Source organism: Heteronotia binoei, chromosome 21 (genome assembly GCF_032191835.1).
Source record: "Heteronotia binoei isolate CCM8104 ecotype False Entrance Well chromosome 21, APGP_CSIRO_Hbin_v1, whole genome shotgun sequence".
Classification (NCBI taxonomy): Eukaryota; Metazoa; Chordata; class Lepidosauria; order Squamata; family Gekkonidae; genus Heteronotia; species Heteronotia binoei.
The window spans coordinates 125,399,125-125,415,584 of record NC_083243.1 but is presented as its reverse complement, the minus strand read 5'-3'; the positions used below and the strand labels follow the sequence as shown (position 1 = coordinate 125,415,584).

Here is a 16,460-nt window from a genome sequence, read left to right as displayed (position 1 = left end):
CTGTATGAAAGAACTGTTCTTCAGAGCAATGAAATCCTAAACTTCTCTTCTCCTATTACCCTTTTGCTGGATGCACAATGTGCCAACTGTATAATAGCACAATTGGCCATTATCTGCTTACATCCTGTAAAGTGACCCAGCTGATAAATGTCTAATTTATCCCTATAGTTGTGTGCACAAGTTTACAGTGCTTAGAATATGAGTAGCCCAGAGAAGCAGTAAGACAGCTGGATCTTTCTTCATGATAAGGGCATCAGCCTCCTATTCCAGAGTTAGGCATGCTATAGTATGCTCATGCAGCAGTATGCTTAGTATTACAAATGCTTGGACAAAGTCTAGCAGAGGAGGAGTTCTAAGATTCCATTACTATGCCCTCTTACATTTCTAGCTGAATATGCAAAAGGGGGTGAATTATGCTCTATGTAATCTTACATTTAAGCCTACAACCAGAACTAGAGGTCAGCACTGTGCATATGTAAGTAATCAACTTGAATCCAACTTGGTCTAATCCCCTATGATCTATGAAAGTAGTAAAATGTTTCCCCACCACACCCAATGAAATGTTTAGCAATGGAACGTTAATCTAGTTTGGTGGTTACTCATTTGGAACAGCAGTCAAAACTCCTTCCTCCCTTAATTTGATTAAATTAGATTTTAAACTCTGTTCAGACAGTGAGTTGTAGTTGTTACTGTATTGGTGGGACATTTATTATCCTTTTGTAAATGCTACTTTGCAACTGTAGACTTTAAGCTTCATGTTCTATAACAAATGACCATCTATTTAGAAAGCATGTCAGCAAAATCCATCCCAATGTTCCCAATACTTCTCATCCAGCACCACTCTATTATCAATTTACCCTTGCTTTTGTTCTAGGTAAAGGTATAAGGGTAATCTTAAATAATTTATTACTAACTTACTTACTAAAGGTTTATTGTGGCATTTTTTTTGTTAACTAGAGCCCAATTTAACAGATGCAAGAAGTGTATCCTTTATTGGTACACATAGAGCTGTACAAACATAACCTTACAAAATTAGACACATAGTTTGGATCAAAGTTGAATGAGGGGAGCCCTAGATGCAGTTTTCATCCAGAGGTCCATGGTGGCTCTTGGCAGCCCTGCTCACACTTCCCTATATTCAGTAATCAATCAAGTAATCAACAGGCAAATAGATCAATGAAGCCAAATCAACTACGGTTAGAAGGAAGGACAATCTCTATGACAAATGTGATTGAGTTTTCACTGTACTACTATTTTTTCCATCAACACAATATGATCCAACAAAACAACTTGACTTCTTACTGATTCAGCCAATGAAAAGCTCACCCCATTCATTGTGGGCATTAGCAATAATTTCCAGAACTCCAGCCTTACCAACCAGCATAATCTCTGTTTGTATCTGGATTCAGTTTCAGCTCTATAGAGCAGTGCTGTAAAATACAGCACCTCTACCCAACTAGGGAGTGAATATTCTGCTGGAGTACTGTGGTTGAAACCCTCCTTCAGTATTTATCATTTGAGCAGCATATCGTTGATGGCAGGTGGTTTGTGGTTTCCATTTGCTGCACACATGCAAGGTTCTTTTGGCATCCTTAGTCAAAGTTAAGTGAAGGAGAGTTCACGGTAAGTGACAACAGCCCACCCCCAATCTCTTTATTTCTGTTCCATCATAGGATTAATGAAGAGGCTGTCAAGTTTTGTGATAGATGTTGCTGCATTAGAGTGACAGTTGTTCATAGTACATTATTGCAAAGCTGCACTTTGACTGATGAGAGAAACAGAATCGTTCTAAGGCGCATCTATTGAAAGAACAGCTGACTCCAAATATCCATGCGCATTATGGATGGGAATTACCTCATCTAGTTCAGAAAGAGTGTCATAAAGGGCAATAAAACCCCTATACAATTACATATGAATGCTGAATAATTAAATGTTAGTCTAAAAATATGAACAACTTCCAAAGAGAGGTATTTAAAAGAAGAAAAGCATACCAACAAAACCATGTAGCACTTACATAGTGCTAGCTCTGCAAAAATCATTAGATAATTAAACTGTACAGGAATCCCATGAAGTCACTGTGGAGATAAGTGAAGTTTTCAGGAACACCAGCTCAGCATGTTTTGATTGCCACTGTTTAAACTGCCAATAAAATGGTGATGTAAGGTCCCAGAGAACAAATTTTTCACCCAGTTCTTAACAATTCTGAAAATGAATCTGAATGTATATTTGATTAAAACATATAAATAAAAATACATTCATACTTTCAAAAGAAACACATGTACACCCCAAGTGACCTGGTGATTCCTCTTCCAGAGAATGCTTTCAGATATTCTACTGCCCCCCTTATGGTTTGAAAATTAAAGTAGAGACCATATCACTTTGATGATTCCACGGAAGACTCCACACGGCGAAGCAAAAGCATGCCGGCCCCACCCTGCAGTGCTAACAAGAAGTGGTATGGAAACAGGCACATATGGAAGCTGCCCTGACCATCTGCCCCGTATGGAGTCCTGATATGCCATGAGCTGGTGTGATTCCCATACATTCTGCCCAGCTTATAGGGGAATTCTGAAATTATATTTATTTTGCCAGCTTTTAATAGTTTAATGGTCTGATCTATTTTTAATGATTGTTTATTACTTAATTTTTAATGTCCATGCAACTTTATGTTACCCACATTGAGCCCACTTTGGGAACGGTGGAATCCGGCCCCACCCCGGCCGCGCCGCAACGCGGCTGCGCGCCGTGGGGCCGTGCTTTGCAGCCCTGGGGGATGGGAGGCAGTTTCCCGGGCATCCGGGGACTTTTCTGGGGCGGTGGCCGAGGCTTTAAGAAGCCTCGGATCCTCCCCCCCAGCACGCAGTTCGCGGAGTTGTTTGTGCGGAGCAGCAGCGTGCTGCTGACCCGCTGGTCTGAACTGCGTCGTGATCCGGGCCTGTAGGTGGCCTGGCTTACCGTGTGCCGGCTCCTCCCAGGCTCCTTGAGGCAGCGTGCGTCCAGCAGCCTTCCCTGAAGACGACGCGGGAGGGACAGCTGATCGGCGGCGCTCCTTTCTAGCCGCCGAGGCTTGGCGGCGGGGAAACAACCCGGCCCTGCAACCGGCCAGAAGAGGGCGGGAAGCGTCGGAAGGAGAGGAGACAGCTGATCGGCGGCGCCCCCCTTACCGCTTCGGCGAGGCTGCACGGTTTGATCGTTACGAACTGGGGGGTGGGCCGTTGGGGCGTCTGGCTGGAGGCATTGTGGGGCGGTGCGCCTTAGCTTTAGCTTGCGGCGAGGTTGGTCGTGTGTCCTGTCCGGGTGCTGGGGAGCGGCCGCGTTACTCAACCCCCCCCCCCAACCCGGTGTTCTCAGCGCATTGTAGGGCCCGCGTGCGCGTAAGTGGGGCCGCTGAGCCGCCGCGACCGGAGCAGCTAGTTCCCTGGGGAATATTACTAAGGTTTGGGATTCTGGGCCTTCTGGGTGGACGTTACCTTAGGGATTTTGACTCCAGTTTTGTGGGCCCTTGGTCAAGGAGGAAGAAGTTACCACTCACCCCATCCTTCCATTACCTCTGGAGCGCAACTCCTTCAGCGGTTTTTTTTTTCCTGCTGCCTAGCTTGTGTGCTGTGGATTTTGGGGTTCTTCTCCTGCCCTCAGTAGCAGCTGCTTTACCATGGCTCCCAAAAAGGGGCAGGGCCCTTCTAAGGGCAAGCAACCTGCAAAGGCCACTGCAAAGAGGAGGAATACTGATCCTCCTGCGGATGACCTCGATAGCTCGGTCATACGCCAGGCCATTTTGGATAGGGTTCATGTTATGGAAGAAGAGCAAGCAGCGTCGGGTTCCCAGGCTACGTGGCCTGGGCGCCATAGTGCCACGGGTAGATCAGGGACGCTTACCTTTGAGCGTGAATTGCTTGCTAGACTCTCTTTCCTGCAGGAAAATATGGTCGCCAGGTCTCGAGCTGAGCCTCCACGGGAGCCAGACCAGGGCCAAGCGGCTGAGTTGGGCGATGATGGCCGTGGCCATGTGGAGGCAGAAGATCAGCAACCAGCGGAGCCTTGCCTAGCTGTCGCAGTTAACCCCACCACTGAGCAAGGTAGGGTCACAGTTCCTACACAGCAAGCCCAATGGCCTTGGGGGGTTTGGAGCCCACCTGTCCCACCACAGTCTGGTGGTTATGGCAATGTCCCCGCCCCCCCTGAGGGTGGTCCGGGGTTGCCCCCAGCGGTACCTGGGCCGTCTTGGGCTGTGGGCGGCGCCGCTCCTGGGCATGTTCTGTGTCCTCCATTGGCTTGGGGCCAGCAGGCCCGCGTCCCCTGTGGGCCGCCAGCTGCCGCGGGGTCGGCCGCGCCCTCGCCGGCCACAGGAATCTTGCCTTGGGGCAGCCACATTCCCGGAGCTTATCCTTTTGAATGGCCGGCTGTGCCTTGTGCTCCTTGGGGATACCATCATAACCCTTATGGTTCAGTGCCTCTGTTGTCCATCCCATTCGGGGATCCAGCTATGCCACTGGGCGATCACTTGACCCCTGCTACAAGGGACAAGATCCTGAGGGGGGAGTACGTTGACGTGTTTAGTCTCCTATATAGGGAGTTGGAAAAAAAGAGCAAAGAGGAGTTGGACGAGAAAGAGAAAGAGAAACTTAGGAGACGGAAGGTGGATAGGACCTGGGCCAATTGGCTTCCAGGCTTCCTCATCTATGCCGGGGTCATCGCCAGGGCTCAGCCGGGCAGAGCCGCGGCGTTGTTCCAATATTGCGACATCATATACCGGGCCTACTCCGATTTTGCGGGGTCGGCCTGGTTGCAATATGATGAGACGTTTCGTATGCGGGCGGCCATCAACCCTTTACTTCCCTGGGACCAAATCAACCAACAGTTATGGTTGCAACTGATGGCCCCGGCTAAACCAAATTTTGGAGACAGGGCAGACAGTGGGCACTTGGTCCACAAACAGGCAAGTAACCCAACAGCCCGCCTTTCGGCGGGCCAGCCGGTTCAACCCCGGCTGTTGTGTTGGGAGTACACCTCCCAAGGAGTCTGTTCCCGTAAAGCGTGCAAATTCAAGCACGAGTGCCCATTGTGTGGAGGTTCGCATGCCTTCTCTGCTTGCAGCAAGGCAAAGCCGAAGGGCGGGCACAAGCGCCCTGGCGGAGGCGGCGGCTCCCAAGCAATGGGTAAAGGGTCCCAGCCCCATTCGGCTGAAGGTCCTTGAGCAGTTCATTGCTAGTTATCCGAGGACTTCGGACAGATGTTATTTGTTGACTGGGTTTACGTTCGGTTTCCGGATTCCGTATATGGGGCCTAGGGTCCCCTGTTCGGCTTCCAATTTGCGTTCTATTGTTGGTTTGGAGCATGTGGTGAGGGAAAAAATTTCAAAAGAGTGCGCGGAAGGGCGGGTGCTTGGCCCTTTTAATGCGCCCCCCGTTCCCAACCTGCGGGTTTCACCGTTAGGTGTGGTCCCAAAGAAAGCCCCCGGGGAGTTCTGGTTGATCCATCATTTGTCCTACCCCGCAGGGGGGTCGGTCAATGATGGCATCCCCGATCACCTATGCTCCGTTCGTTACACGACTTTCGATCAGGCGGTTACGGTTGTCCGGGGTTGTGGGCCCGGAGCGGAAATGGCGAAATGCGACATCAAGTCGGCATTTCGACTGTTGCCGGTCCACCCGGACGATTTTGAGTTGCTAGGTTTTCACTTTGAGGGCAGTTTTTACGTTGACAGGGCACTGCCCATGGGGTGCTCGGTGTCTTGCGCAGCCTTTGAGCGTTTCAGCTCCTTTTTGGAGTGGCTGGTCAAGGACAGGTCGGGCCGCCATGAGGTGGTGCACTATTTGGATGATTTTTTGTTTGCTGGCGCCCCCGGGTCGGGTCGTTGCGCCCGGCTCCTCGACCTGTTTACCAGATTGGCTGGGGAGTTGGGCGTTCCGCTTGCCCATGAAAAAACCGAGGGCCCTGCAAGCCGCATCACGTATCTCGGCATCGAGTTGGATACTAACTCGCAGACATCACGCCTGCCTGAGGACAAAGTCTGTCAGCTCAGGGCCAGGCTAGAGGCATTAAAGGCAAAGCGTAAAGTGTCACTCCTCGAATTGCAGCAGTTGGTGGGACACTTAAATTTCGCTTGCCGCGTCGTCGCCCCTGGCAGGGCATTTGTCCGCCGGCTGTGTGACGCCATGTCGCAATTGCGCCTCCCCCATCACAGGGCCAGGATAACGGGGAGCATGCGCAGAGACCTTGAGGTCTGGGAACGTTTCCTTGACTCCTACAACGGGGTGTCCTTCTGGAGGGAGTCCCTCAAGGTTGAGGCCGATCTCCAAATTTCATCTGACGCCGCGGGTGCTTCCGGTTTCGGTGTCTTCTTTAGGGGGCACTGGTGCGCGGAGCCCTGGCCGGAGGATTGGCTCCGCTCCGAGATCTGCAGAAATTTGACCTTCTTGGAGTTCTTTCCGATAGTGGTGGCAGTTTTTCTTTGGGGCGAGCAACTGGCTAACATGGTTGTACAGTTTTGGTGTGACAATCTGTCGGTAGTGCACGTGGTTAATGCCTTGACCTCTAAGTCCAAGCCCGTCATGTCGCTTGTGAGGGCGTTTGTGTTGCGCTGTCTCCAGCTAAACATTGTTTTTGTAGCTAAGCATGTGCCGGGTGTGAATAACGGGGTAGCGGACGCCCTGTCTCGTCGACAGATGGACCGGTTCCGCCTTCTTGCCCCGGAGGCAGATCTCCACCCGTCACTGATGCCTCCCCATCTCTGGCAGCTTGGCAGGTAGAGGCCGGAAGGGCGATCCTTTTAGCCCTGGCCCCAAGCACAAGAAGGGCTTACGAGCGTGCAGCAGCGCAGTTCAAGGCATTCCGCCAAGCCTCGGGGTCTGGTGAGGTTTGGCCTATCCCGGTTTCTCATCTGATGCAGTTTTGCGTAGTGCAGAAGTCCAAAGGTATGAAGGTCAAGACCATTAGAGGGCAGTTGGCGGCCCTAGCGTTTCTCAGCAAAGCTCAGGGCTTTCCGGCCGCAGGGGATGATTTCAGAATTAGGAAAATGTTGGAGGGTTGGTCCAGGGAACAAGCCTCAGGAGCGGACACTAGACAACCCATATCCCCTACCATTTTACGTGGCCTGGGCAATGTTTGGCCGGAGGTTTGTAGTTCCGGCTTTGAAGTTACTTTGTTTCACGCGGCTGCACTCACGGCCTTCTTTGGTGCCCTACGTGTGAGCGAGCTAGTTCAGGCCTCGCGTAAGGATACTAGGGACACCGCCCTACAGAGCGGTGACGTGTCTTTCAAAGGGGAGCAGGTCCTACTTCGGGTCCGTCGGTCCAAAACGGACCAGCTCTGGAAGGGCACGACGATCAAGCTTGGCCCTTGTGCCGAGCCTGGGCTATGTCCAGTCCAGGCCCTGCGGGAGTATGTTAGGGCCAGAGGTACTTCTCAGGGCCCCTTTTTCCAGCACGAGTGCGGGGCTCCGTTGACGAAGTACCAGTTTTGGGCGGTCACTTCCCGGGCCCTGGGTAAGTTGGGACTGAGTGGGTTCAGGTTTGGCACCCATTCCTTCCGGATTGGGGCGGCGTCGACGGCCGCAGCCATGGGTTACCCTGGACCGACCATCCAGAGGGTAGGGCGGTGGAGGTCCGCCGCCTACCGTTCCTATGTGCGCCCGTTGCTGCTCCCCTAGGTGGGGAGTACTTGGTGGTTCTGTTCTAACTATGTTCTTTTGTTTCAGGTGCTGTGGCTCGTCATGGGAGGCTGAGGATCCTCATATGCGGGCACAGCATGATTTTCTGGGCGGCCCACTTTGCGAGAAGATCGCCGCTCGGGTCTCAACTGGGGCTTGGCGAGTGGGCTACGATCGACTGGCTTGGGCGCCGGGGGCTCAGATGGTCTGGGCTGTTACCGTTGTTGTTTGTTAATAGGCCTGGCCCCCCGCCCGACGTTTTGGTCATTCACCTTGGTGGGAATGACTTGGGCCTTTTACAGGGGAAGGCCCTTTCCTTGCAGGCGATTGCGGACTTGCGGGTCATTGTGAGGAGATGGCCCGGGGTCCGGATCATTTGGTCTGCAATGTTGCCTCGAAGGAACTGGCGAGCCGCTTGGAATCCTGCTGGGATTGAGCGGGCCAGGCGGAAGGCTAATCGGGCCCTGAGGTTGGCTCTCGAGGGAGGTCTGGGCACCTTCCTGCCACATCCCGGTATTAGTTTCTACAGGGAAGAGCTCTATCGGCCAGATGGAGTGCATCTGTCCGATGAGGGAAATCGGGCCTTTCTGTTTGAGTTACGGCAAGGTCTTCGGGAGGCCTTGGGCCTCCCGGGGGTCGCGAATGCCTAAGCAGAGGCTTGGCATTGCGGTGGCGGAATTTCCAAGGAATTCTGACCTTGCTGGTGAGCACCCTGGCCTTGGCACCTGTTGTGCATGCGATCCGGAGGAAAGACAGATGGGCTTAACGGCTCAATGTCCTGGAATTCGGATCGCGCCCATGCCTCCTTTTGAGCGGTTCCCCCCCCTTTCTGGTGATCGGGGCGGGGATAAGGGGAGGGCATGTCGGGTCTGCTGCCCGGATATAGCCACGTTGGCATGGCTAGCACCGGGGGTTGGGTGCCTCGCCCTGGTAGGACTTGGCGGGGTCAGGTATGACCCCAGGGCTCGTCCTCTTGTTACCTTGCCAGTTCTTGTTGTGTTCAATAAAGTGGCCCATTTCCCAAGAAGTTTTGTGTCTGCCTCGTTATTCCATCTAGGGGTGCAATCCGGCCCCACCCCGGCCGCGCCGCAACGCGGCTGCGCGCCGTGGGGCCGTGCTTTGCAGCCCTGGGGGATGGGAGGCAGTTTCCCGGGCATCCGGGGACTTTTCTGGGGCGGTGGCCGAGGCTTTAAGAAGCCTCGGATCCTCCCCCCCAGCACGCAGTTCGCGGAGTTGTTTGCCCGCCCGCCCACCCTGCAGCAGTACAGGTTTTACCGGCCGCCTTATTAGGGGCCAGGTAGGAATTTTTTCACATCACCTAATTGGCCTTTGGTGGTGTGTTTTTCGCCTACCTTGTACTGCCAGTAGTGGTGTGGTTTGTTAGGTAGCTAATTTGGCCACTTTACGGAATTTCCAAGGAATTCTGACCTTGCTGGTGAGCACCCTGGCCTTGGCACCTGTTGTGCATGCGATCCGGAGGAAAGACAGATGGGCTTAACGGCTCAATGTCCTGGAATTCGGATCGCGCCCATGCCTCCTTTTGAGCGGTTCCCCCCCCTTTCTGGTGATCGGGGCGGGGATAAGGGGAGGGCATGTCGGGTCTGCCGCCCGGATATAGCCACGTTGGCATGGCTAGCACCGGGGGTTGGGTGCCTCGCCCTGGTAGGACTTGGCGGGGTCAGGTATGACCCCAGGGCTCGTCCTCTTGTTACCTTGCCAGTTCTTGTTGTGTTCAATAAAGTGGCCCATTTCCCAAGAAGTTTTGTGTCTGCCTCGTTATTCCATCTAGGGGTGCAATATACATATATATATTAAATAAATAAATGTCTCTATTCCCAAGCCACTCACCGCTACAGCCCATCCCACTCCCACTCCTCTCCCATTTTCCCCAGTTGTGCTTGCACAAAAGTACAGATGAAACAGCAATTTCACTGTCCCACCTGCAACCTGGAACTCTCCATTTTCCTCTCACTTTTGCTTTTCCAAATGTGACATGTTGGAACCATATACAGAAAGCTTTTTAAAGACAAAAAGGGGAGAAAGGACATATTAGTGCCACCATTTGAATGCAGAGCTTAACTCTACCCCCTTCCTGTGTTAGCTATGTATTCCATCTGCAGTCATCCTAAAGTTCCCCCTTCACTTTTTTTTGGGGGGGGGGGCAGGGGGACATTCAGTTTACAATTTTTTCCACAGTAATTTCAATTCCATGTAGTCCAGCATTGTGTTTCAGCAGCAGCCAGTTGCCTTTGGAAGTTCACAAGCAGAATATGAAGGTATTCACTCTCTCCTGTAGTTTGTCTCCAGGCTTGAGTTTTGAACTATATACAGCTTATGAATATACCTTTCCATCCAATTGGGTCACATTGACCTTGACAACATTTTTTAAAAAACTGTTTTCAGACTTCTACAGCTTATATGAACATATATGAACATATGAAGCTGCCTTATACTGAATCAGACCTTTGGTCCATCAAAGTCAGTATTGTCTTCTCAGACTGGCAGTGGCTCTCCAGGGTCTCAGGCTGAGGCTTTTCACACCTATTTTCCTGGACCCTTTTTTGGAGATACCAGGGATTGAACCTGGGACCTTCTGCTTCTCAAGCAGATGCTCTACCACTGAGCCACCGTCCCTCCCCAAATGTTATATGTTAAATGTTAATGTTAAATGTTATATTCATCAACATTAATAAAGACAATTGTTTTGTATTGCTTCATGCTTCTGAAATTGTAATTTTTAAAAAAAAAAATGAATTGTAGCATATACTTAGGTGGCGTCGGATCATTTCCCCCTCTTTGCATTGAAATGAAACCTGAAATTACCAAATATAGTGAAATTTCTGTTCTTTTCTCCCTGCAACATCAGGTTATGGATATTGGCTGGAAATGATTGCATGTTTGTGACCATTTATTCCTTATTTTTTGTGATTTCAGGATTTCTGCAGATCTTATTGCTGGGTGTTAGGATCTTAGTCTGGATAGGTCTACATCAGTCATGTCTTTGTGTATGTGCAGCTCTCTCTTTTCAATGATCTTTCTATATTCGCAAAGAAAAGCATCTTGTCTTTGGAGATTCAGGGGAGCAAGATTCTCTTCAGTGTGAGCACATGAGCAAATACACACAGATTTCCACTTGTCTGCTCACCCAGTCTAAATGCACAGATGCTTCCTCTAGGCTAGGTTTACATGATAGTCAAATTTAGGCTTGCTAATAATTCACACAGTAGAATTTTTGCCCACAAGAATCCCCATTTTAGAGAGAACATTGCAGGGGACTGATGTGGCCAGGGCCAGCGCACAGGAGTAGGCCAGGTAAGCAGCCACCTAGGATGCCACCTGGCTTATAGGGGTGCTGCTGGGTGCCCCCTCTTCCTGCCCCCCCTGCTCTCACCTTCCCGGGTCTGTGCAGACCTGAGAAGGCAAGAATGGTGGGGCAGCACACCAGCATGTGCTCTCCTAAAAGCCCGCCTTTCCTTGCAAGGGAAGCTTTCCCTTGCAAAGTTTTCCTTTGCAAGGGAAGGTGGGCTCCGAGGAAAGCACATGCCACCCCACTGCTCTTGCCTTCCCGGGTCTGTGCAGACCCAGGAAAGCAAGAGTGCCAGGGTGGTGTGTGTGTTCCTTTGAAGAGCACACAGGTTGCCACCCCACCCTGCCCTTGCCTTCTCAGGTCTGTCCAGAGTGGGGGCAGGGTCATGGCCTAGGGCACCAGGAACTCTGGCACTGCCCCTGGATGTGGCACGAACACATGTACATCCCAAGTAGATAACCACTAGGCCAGAGTGGGTTCGATACATCCATAACATGATAAACACCAATGAGAGGCTCGCAGGATTTGACTTGTCATGTAAAGCACAGAAAACAGCTAATAGAACACAAAAAGGCTTTGGCAGATGTGCAGTCCTGTTGTTTAAATGGGGCAAAATGGTCGGACCTGAATGTGATTGTGGTGCAGCCCGCAAAACTATTTTTCATCTCTCACAGCAATGTGAGCATAGTGCTTTCCAGGGAGATGTGATGGAGCTCTTCGAACTTTCCCAAGCTATGATTGTGTGGATTGAAAATTAGTATTTAGTAGTATTGTTCAGTTTGTCTGTACACTCATTGTATCAACTTGGTTATGTATTTTATATTATTATATGCTTTCTGTGTGTAATTCTGCTATATGATAAATAATCCCTGAAATACTTAAGGCTGCAAAACCTAAGAAAGGGCTTTAGAGATCAAACTGCTGACATACACAATGCAACATGAAGTTTTTTTTAATGCCTATTGTAAGGAACAGCTAATCCATGGTTACTAAGAGTTAATGGTACTTAGAACTTGCTTTCTTATAAAACAACAGTAGTGATGCCTGGGGGTTTAAGCATTATGCAAGGTCCATTCTGAGAAGTGAGGAGTTGGATTCTGGTGTATTAACAGAAATGTTGAGTGCTAATTAAAGGAACTTTATGATTGTAGTTGTGGGGTGATGATGCCTTTAGCCCTGATAACATTAAGTGGTTAGGCAAGGGGACCACCACCTTTCACTTGGATCTTTGTCTGGCAGAATGCCAGAAGGGCAAATGCATGGAGATGGTAAGTAATGAATGGAGTTTTGTCTCTGTCTAAGAGGAGCCCTGTGGCCAGGGGTCATTTTGTAGAAAAATAGGTAGTGGAGCTCATTAGCATAACTCATTAGCATATGCCACACACCAGACAAAAGCAACTCGACACAAGAAAGGACAGCCCTGGGCAAGCAAGGCCTGCTTGGGCTGGCTAGAGATCCAGCTCTCCTTGGGGCTCTCCTTGGCCAGCCGCCCCCCACAGTCTAAAGGCCAGTAAGCCTCCTGCCACCCAACATCACATAAGAAGTGGAGAAAGGGTGGCATGGGCTTCTCCAAGGGTTAATGAGGGCTGCTGGGGGCATGGCAAAGCCCCTGGTGGCTGGCTGGCTGCCCACTCTCCTAATCCAGGGATTGTTATGCAGCTGCACCTACTATTCAATGGACAAGGTAGGTGAGGAGGATGAGGGGAAACCCTCAGAAAGGTTCAGGAGCTGTGCTCCTGTGAGCCTCTGCTGAATTCAAGGTCTGCCTGTGGCAGTGTGGTAAGCTGCAGTACTGAAGTCCAAGCTCTTCTCATGTCCTGAGTTCGGTGCTTGCAGAGGAGACTATCTTTACGTTTTTAAGAGTTATGTGTTACCAGACTAAAGAGGACAATTTTAAAGTGTTAGTTCAGCTATAGCAGTTTGTTTGTTTTTCTGCAAAGAGCCTGGCAACTGTATCCTTACTGAAATTTGATGTTTTTAAAATCTATTACTATTATTAATTAAACTTATATACCACTTTTGAAGACTGTTGTTTAGTTTATCATGTGCCACATGAGGATTGCTTGTGCATTCTAAGAAGGTCAGTCCATGATGAACTAGTGGAATTAATTAACCAATTGAATCCAAGACAAGCACCTGACTATGAAGGTTTTAAGAGACTCGCACTCAAAACGTTTGTGCTAACAGCAAAGCAGCTTTGGCAAACATTTAGAGCATCATACCCAAAATTGAAAGAGTCTTATAATTGCTCTGTGGCTAGAGTTTCTCAGCTTTATAACCAGTAGGTAACTGCAGCTGGAGCCAAGACTTTTGATTTATTAGCCCAGTTATTAATCAAAGAGCATATTTGTCAAAGAGTGCCAGAGAATTTGGGAACATGGTTCACGTTCAGCAGCCATGAACTTTGGACAGTGTTGGTGAATTGCTGAATGAAGTGACTACTGTGAAAGTATCTTTGCAATGTGAGCTGAAAATTTCTAAGCCAATGGGGAATTATTCTCAGAACTGGGCAACAGAAACAGACTGCCAGGTTGAGAATGCTGAGAGTTGCTATAAATCTCCACACACAGCGCTATTGGGAGATAGTGTTAGGCAAGAGAATAAGCAACCAGTTAGTTCCATCCCACCGAACATCTGCTCTTTCTGCAAGTAACCGGGGCACCTACATAGAGATTGTTTAAAACTAAAGAACAAGTCCAGAGAACCACCTAAAATCCATTTTGTTGCTTATTGGCTCCTGGAACCTGCAACTCAGGAGAAGACTAAGTGCTGGGATACAGGATTAAACACAGCCTCAGCTGTGAGTTGGAAGGGGTTAATGCTGCAATCTTTGCTGACATGGAAGGCAAGGCAGCACAGTCAAATGTGTGAAGATGGTAATTAAGGAACTGTACTTTGTCTCTGTCTAAGAGTTACACCTTTAAAGAGGAGAACTTTAAAGAATTTGTTAGGCTGTAGGAGTTTATTTGCTTTTTGTGCAAAGAGCCTGACAGCTGCATCTTGACTGAAATTTAATATTTTAATTTAATTTTAATAAATCTTAGTTGTTTTTTTTCAGCTTGTGCTGTGTGTGTTTAACAGCTGCTCATTATCTGTGGGATCAGCCACAGAGAGGCAAGTTTGTGTAAATTTTAGCGCTTGTGGTTCAGGATTGAGAGAACTCTCTGTGGGACTGGACTGTCCCGGCCCTGGGACAAGATAGGACTGTCTTTACACCTATGACTCAATTAGGGTTTCTTCATACCTCACACTGTATGAAGATCAGTAAAATAGTTTGGGCAAATATTAAGGTTTCATTTAGGTCTCTTGGCTAAGAGCTATTGATGGACCTATTATCTACAGATTTGTGGAGGTTAATCCCCCTCCCCTGCAAACCATCAAAGGCCCTACATGTTATCAACAGAATACAGATGCTGTGGAAAATGTCAGTCCCAAATTCTCAAGTCAAGACCCCCCCCTTCCATGATATAATATCTAAATGTATTTCCCATATGATAAAGCTGCCCCTGAGCCTGCTTGCAAGGAGGGCAGGATGATGATGATGATGATGATGATGATGATGATGATGATGATTATGATGATAATAATAATAATAATAATAATAATAATGAGACATTTGAGTGTAGTGACACCTTTAAGACCAACAAAGTGTTATTCAAGGTATTAGCTTTTGTGTGCAAGTACAGTCCTTAAGATACAGTGAGCTCAGTGGCATCAGTCTCCAATTTAGACATATTTATTTCCTTCACTATGTTTCCCCCCAACAGAACCCAAACAAATGGTACCCATATAAACTGAGCTTGTTACTCCTGAATCTGATAACGTCATCAGGGCTTTTTTTGGGCAGGAACGCACAGGAACACAGTTCTGGCTGGCTTGGTGTCAGAGGGGGTGGCCTAATATGCAAATGAGTTTCTGCTGGGCTTTTTCTGCAAAAAGCCTTGTGCAAAACAAGGGTGACATCAGGGGGTGTGGCCTAATATGCAAATGAGTTCCTGAGGGGCTTTTTCTATCAAAAACCCCCTGATCTTCATTATGTTGCAAGCTAATTTACTGCTAACCCTCTGCCTATATATATATATATATATATATATATATATATATATATATATATATATATATATATATATATATATATATATATATATATATATATATATATTTATTTATTTATTTATTTACCATAGATAGATAGATAGATATGGTAAATTCCATTTTATTTTCATTCATTGTTATCTCCTATACAGTTTTAAAATGTGTAAAATGTGTACACAAGACAATATTTTGGAATATTAGGAAGATTTAGATGTATTTGCAGTGGGAGATATGTGTAATTAATTGTGCTCCCCTTAACTTCAATGTCTGAAAAACTGTCACAGCACTGAATTCCATAAAGTTTGCTCCAGTTTGACTCACAATTAAGAACCATCAGAACAGACTAATGGACTGGCCCACTGTAAAACAATGAACAGAAGAGGGGTCTGCTGGATCAGACCAGTGGTGCATTTAGTCCAGCATTCTGTTTGTGGCCAACCAACTGCCCTGGAGGGCCAATAAGCAGGGCATGCAGGATAAGGCTTCCCCTGATCTCAGCATGGGCATTTAGTGGTTTACTGCCTCTGGGTGGTTCCTTTTAGATATCATGGCTATTAGCCTTCTTCTTCATGAATCTGACATCAGCAAACCTGGTTTCTACACTGCTCACCCCTAATTTCAGAACATTTATAAATAAATTATACTTTGTCCAGTATGACTGGACACTTTGTCCAATATCAGTACCTATGGGACTCTACTGCTTGCTTGCTTCCTTCCATTGTGAGAATTTTCCATTTATTTCTGTTCTCTGGTTCCCATTCAACATTTCTTAATCCAGGCTTCCCCTGATCTCAGCATGGGCATTTAGTGGTTTACTGCCTCTAGGTGGTTCCTTTTAGATATCATGGCTATTAGCCTTCGTCTTCATGAATCTGACATCAGCAAACCTGGTTTCTACACTGCTCACCCCTAATTTCAGAACATTTATAAATAGATTATACTTTGTCCAGTATGATGGGACACTTTGTCCAATATCAGTACCTATGGGACTCTACTGCTTGCTTGCTTCCTTCCATTGTGAGAATTTTCCATTTATTTCTGTTCTCTGGTTCCCATTCAACATTTCTTAATCCATAAAAGCACCCGTGTTGTTATCCCATAACTATTGACTTTACTCAGGATCTTGTCAAAAGCCTTTTGGATATCCAACAGATCACCCTTATTCACATATTTGTTAACCTTCTCAAATAATTCCAAAGGGCTCCCTATGCATGCTGATTCTCCTTGATTTTGCTCCACTTTTTGCTTAAGAATTTTGTCTTTAATAACAGTTCCTGCTAATTTACCTGGAAAAAAGTATTAGCCATACTAGCCTACCATATTCTGGAGCTCCTCTGGTCTCCTTAAAGAAGTGGTACATTTGCTAGTTTCCTGTAGGGAAGGTGATTTTAGCTACATATTATGTATACT

At 48.0% G+C, this 16,460-nt stretch overlaps 1 protein-coding gene and 1 non-coding gene across 4 annotated transcripts in view; both read right to left on the bottom strand.

Annotated features, from left to right (window-relative positions):
- The window catches only part of LUZP2 (leucine zipper protein 2), a 783,128-nt gene that overhangs the window by 442,692 nt on the left and 323,976 nt on the right, over nt 1–16,460 (bottom strand). The gene's annotated exons all lie outside the window — the stretch shown is intronic.
- Nucleotides 10,211–10,285, bottom strand: TRNAL-GAG (transfer RNA leucine (anticodon GAG)). Its single transcript has one exon. It is a non-coding gene; the product is annotated as a tRNA-Leu (tRNA).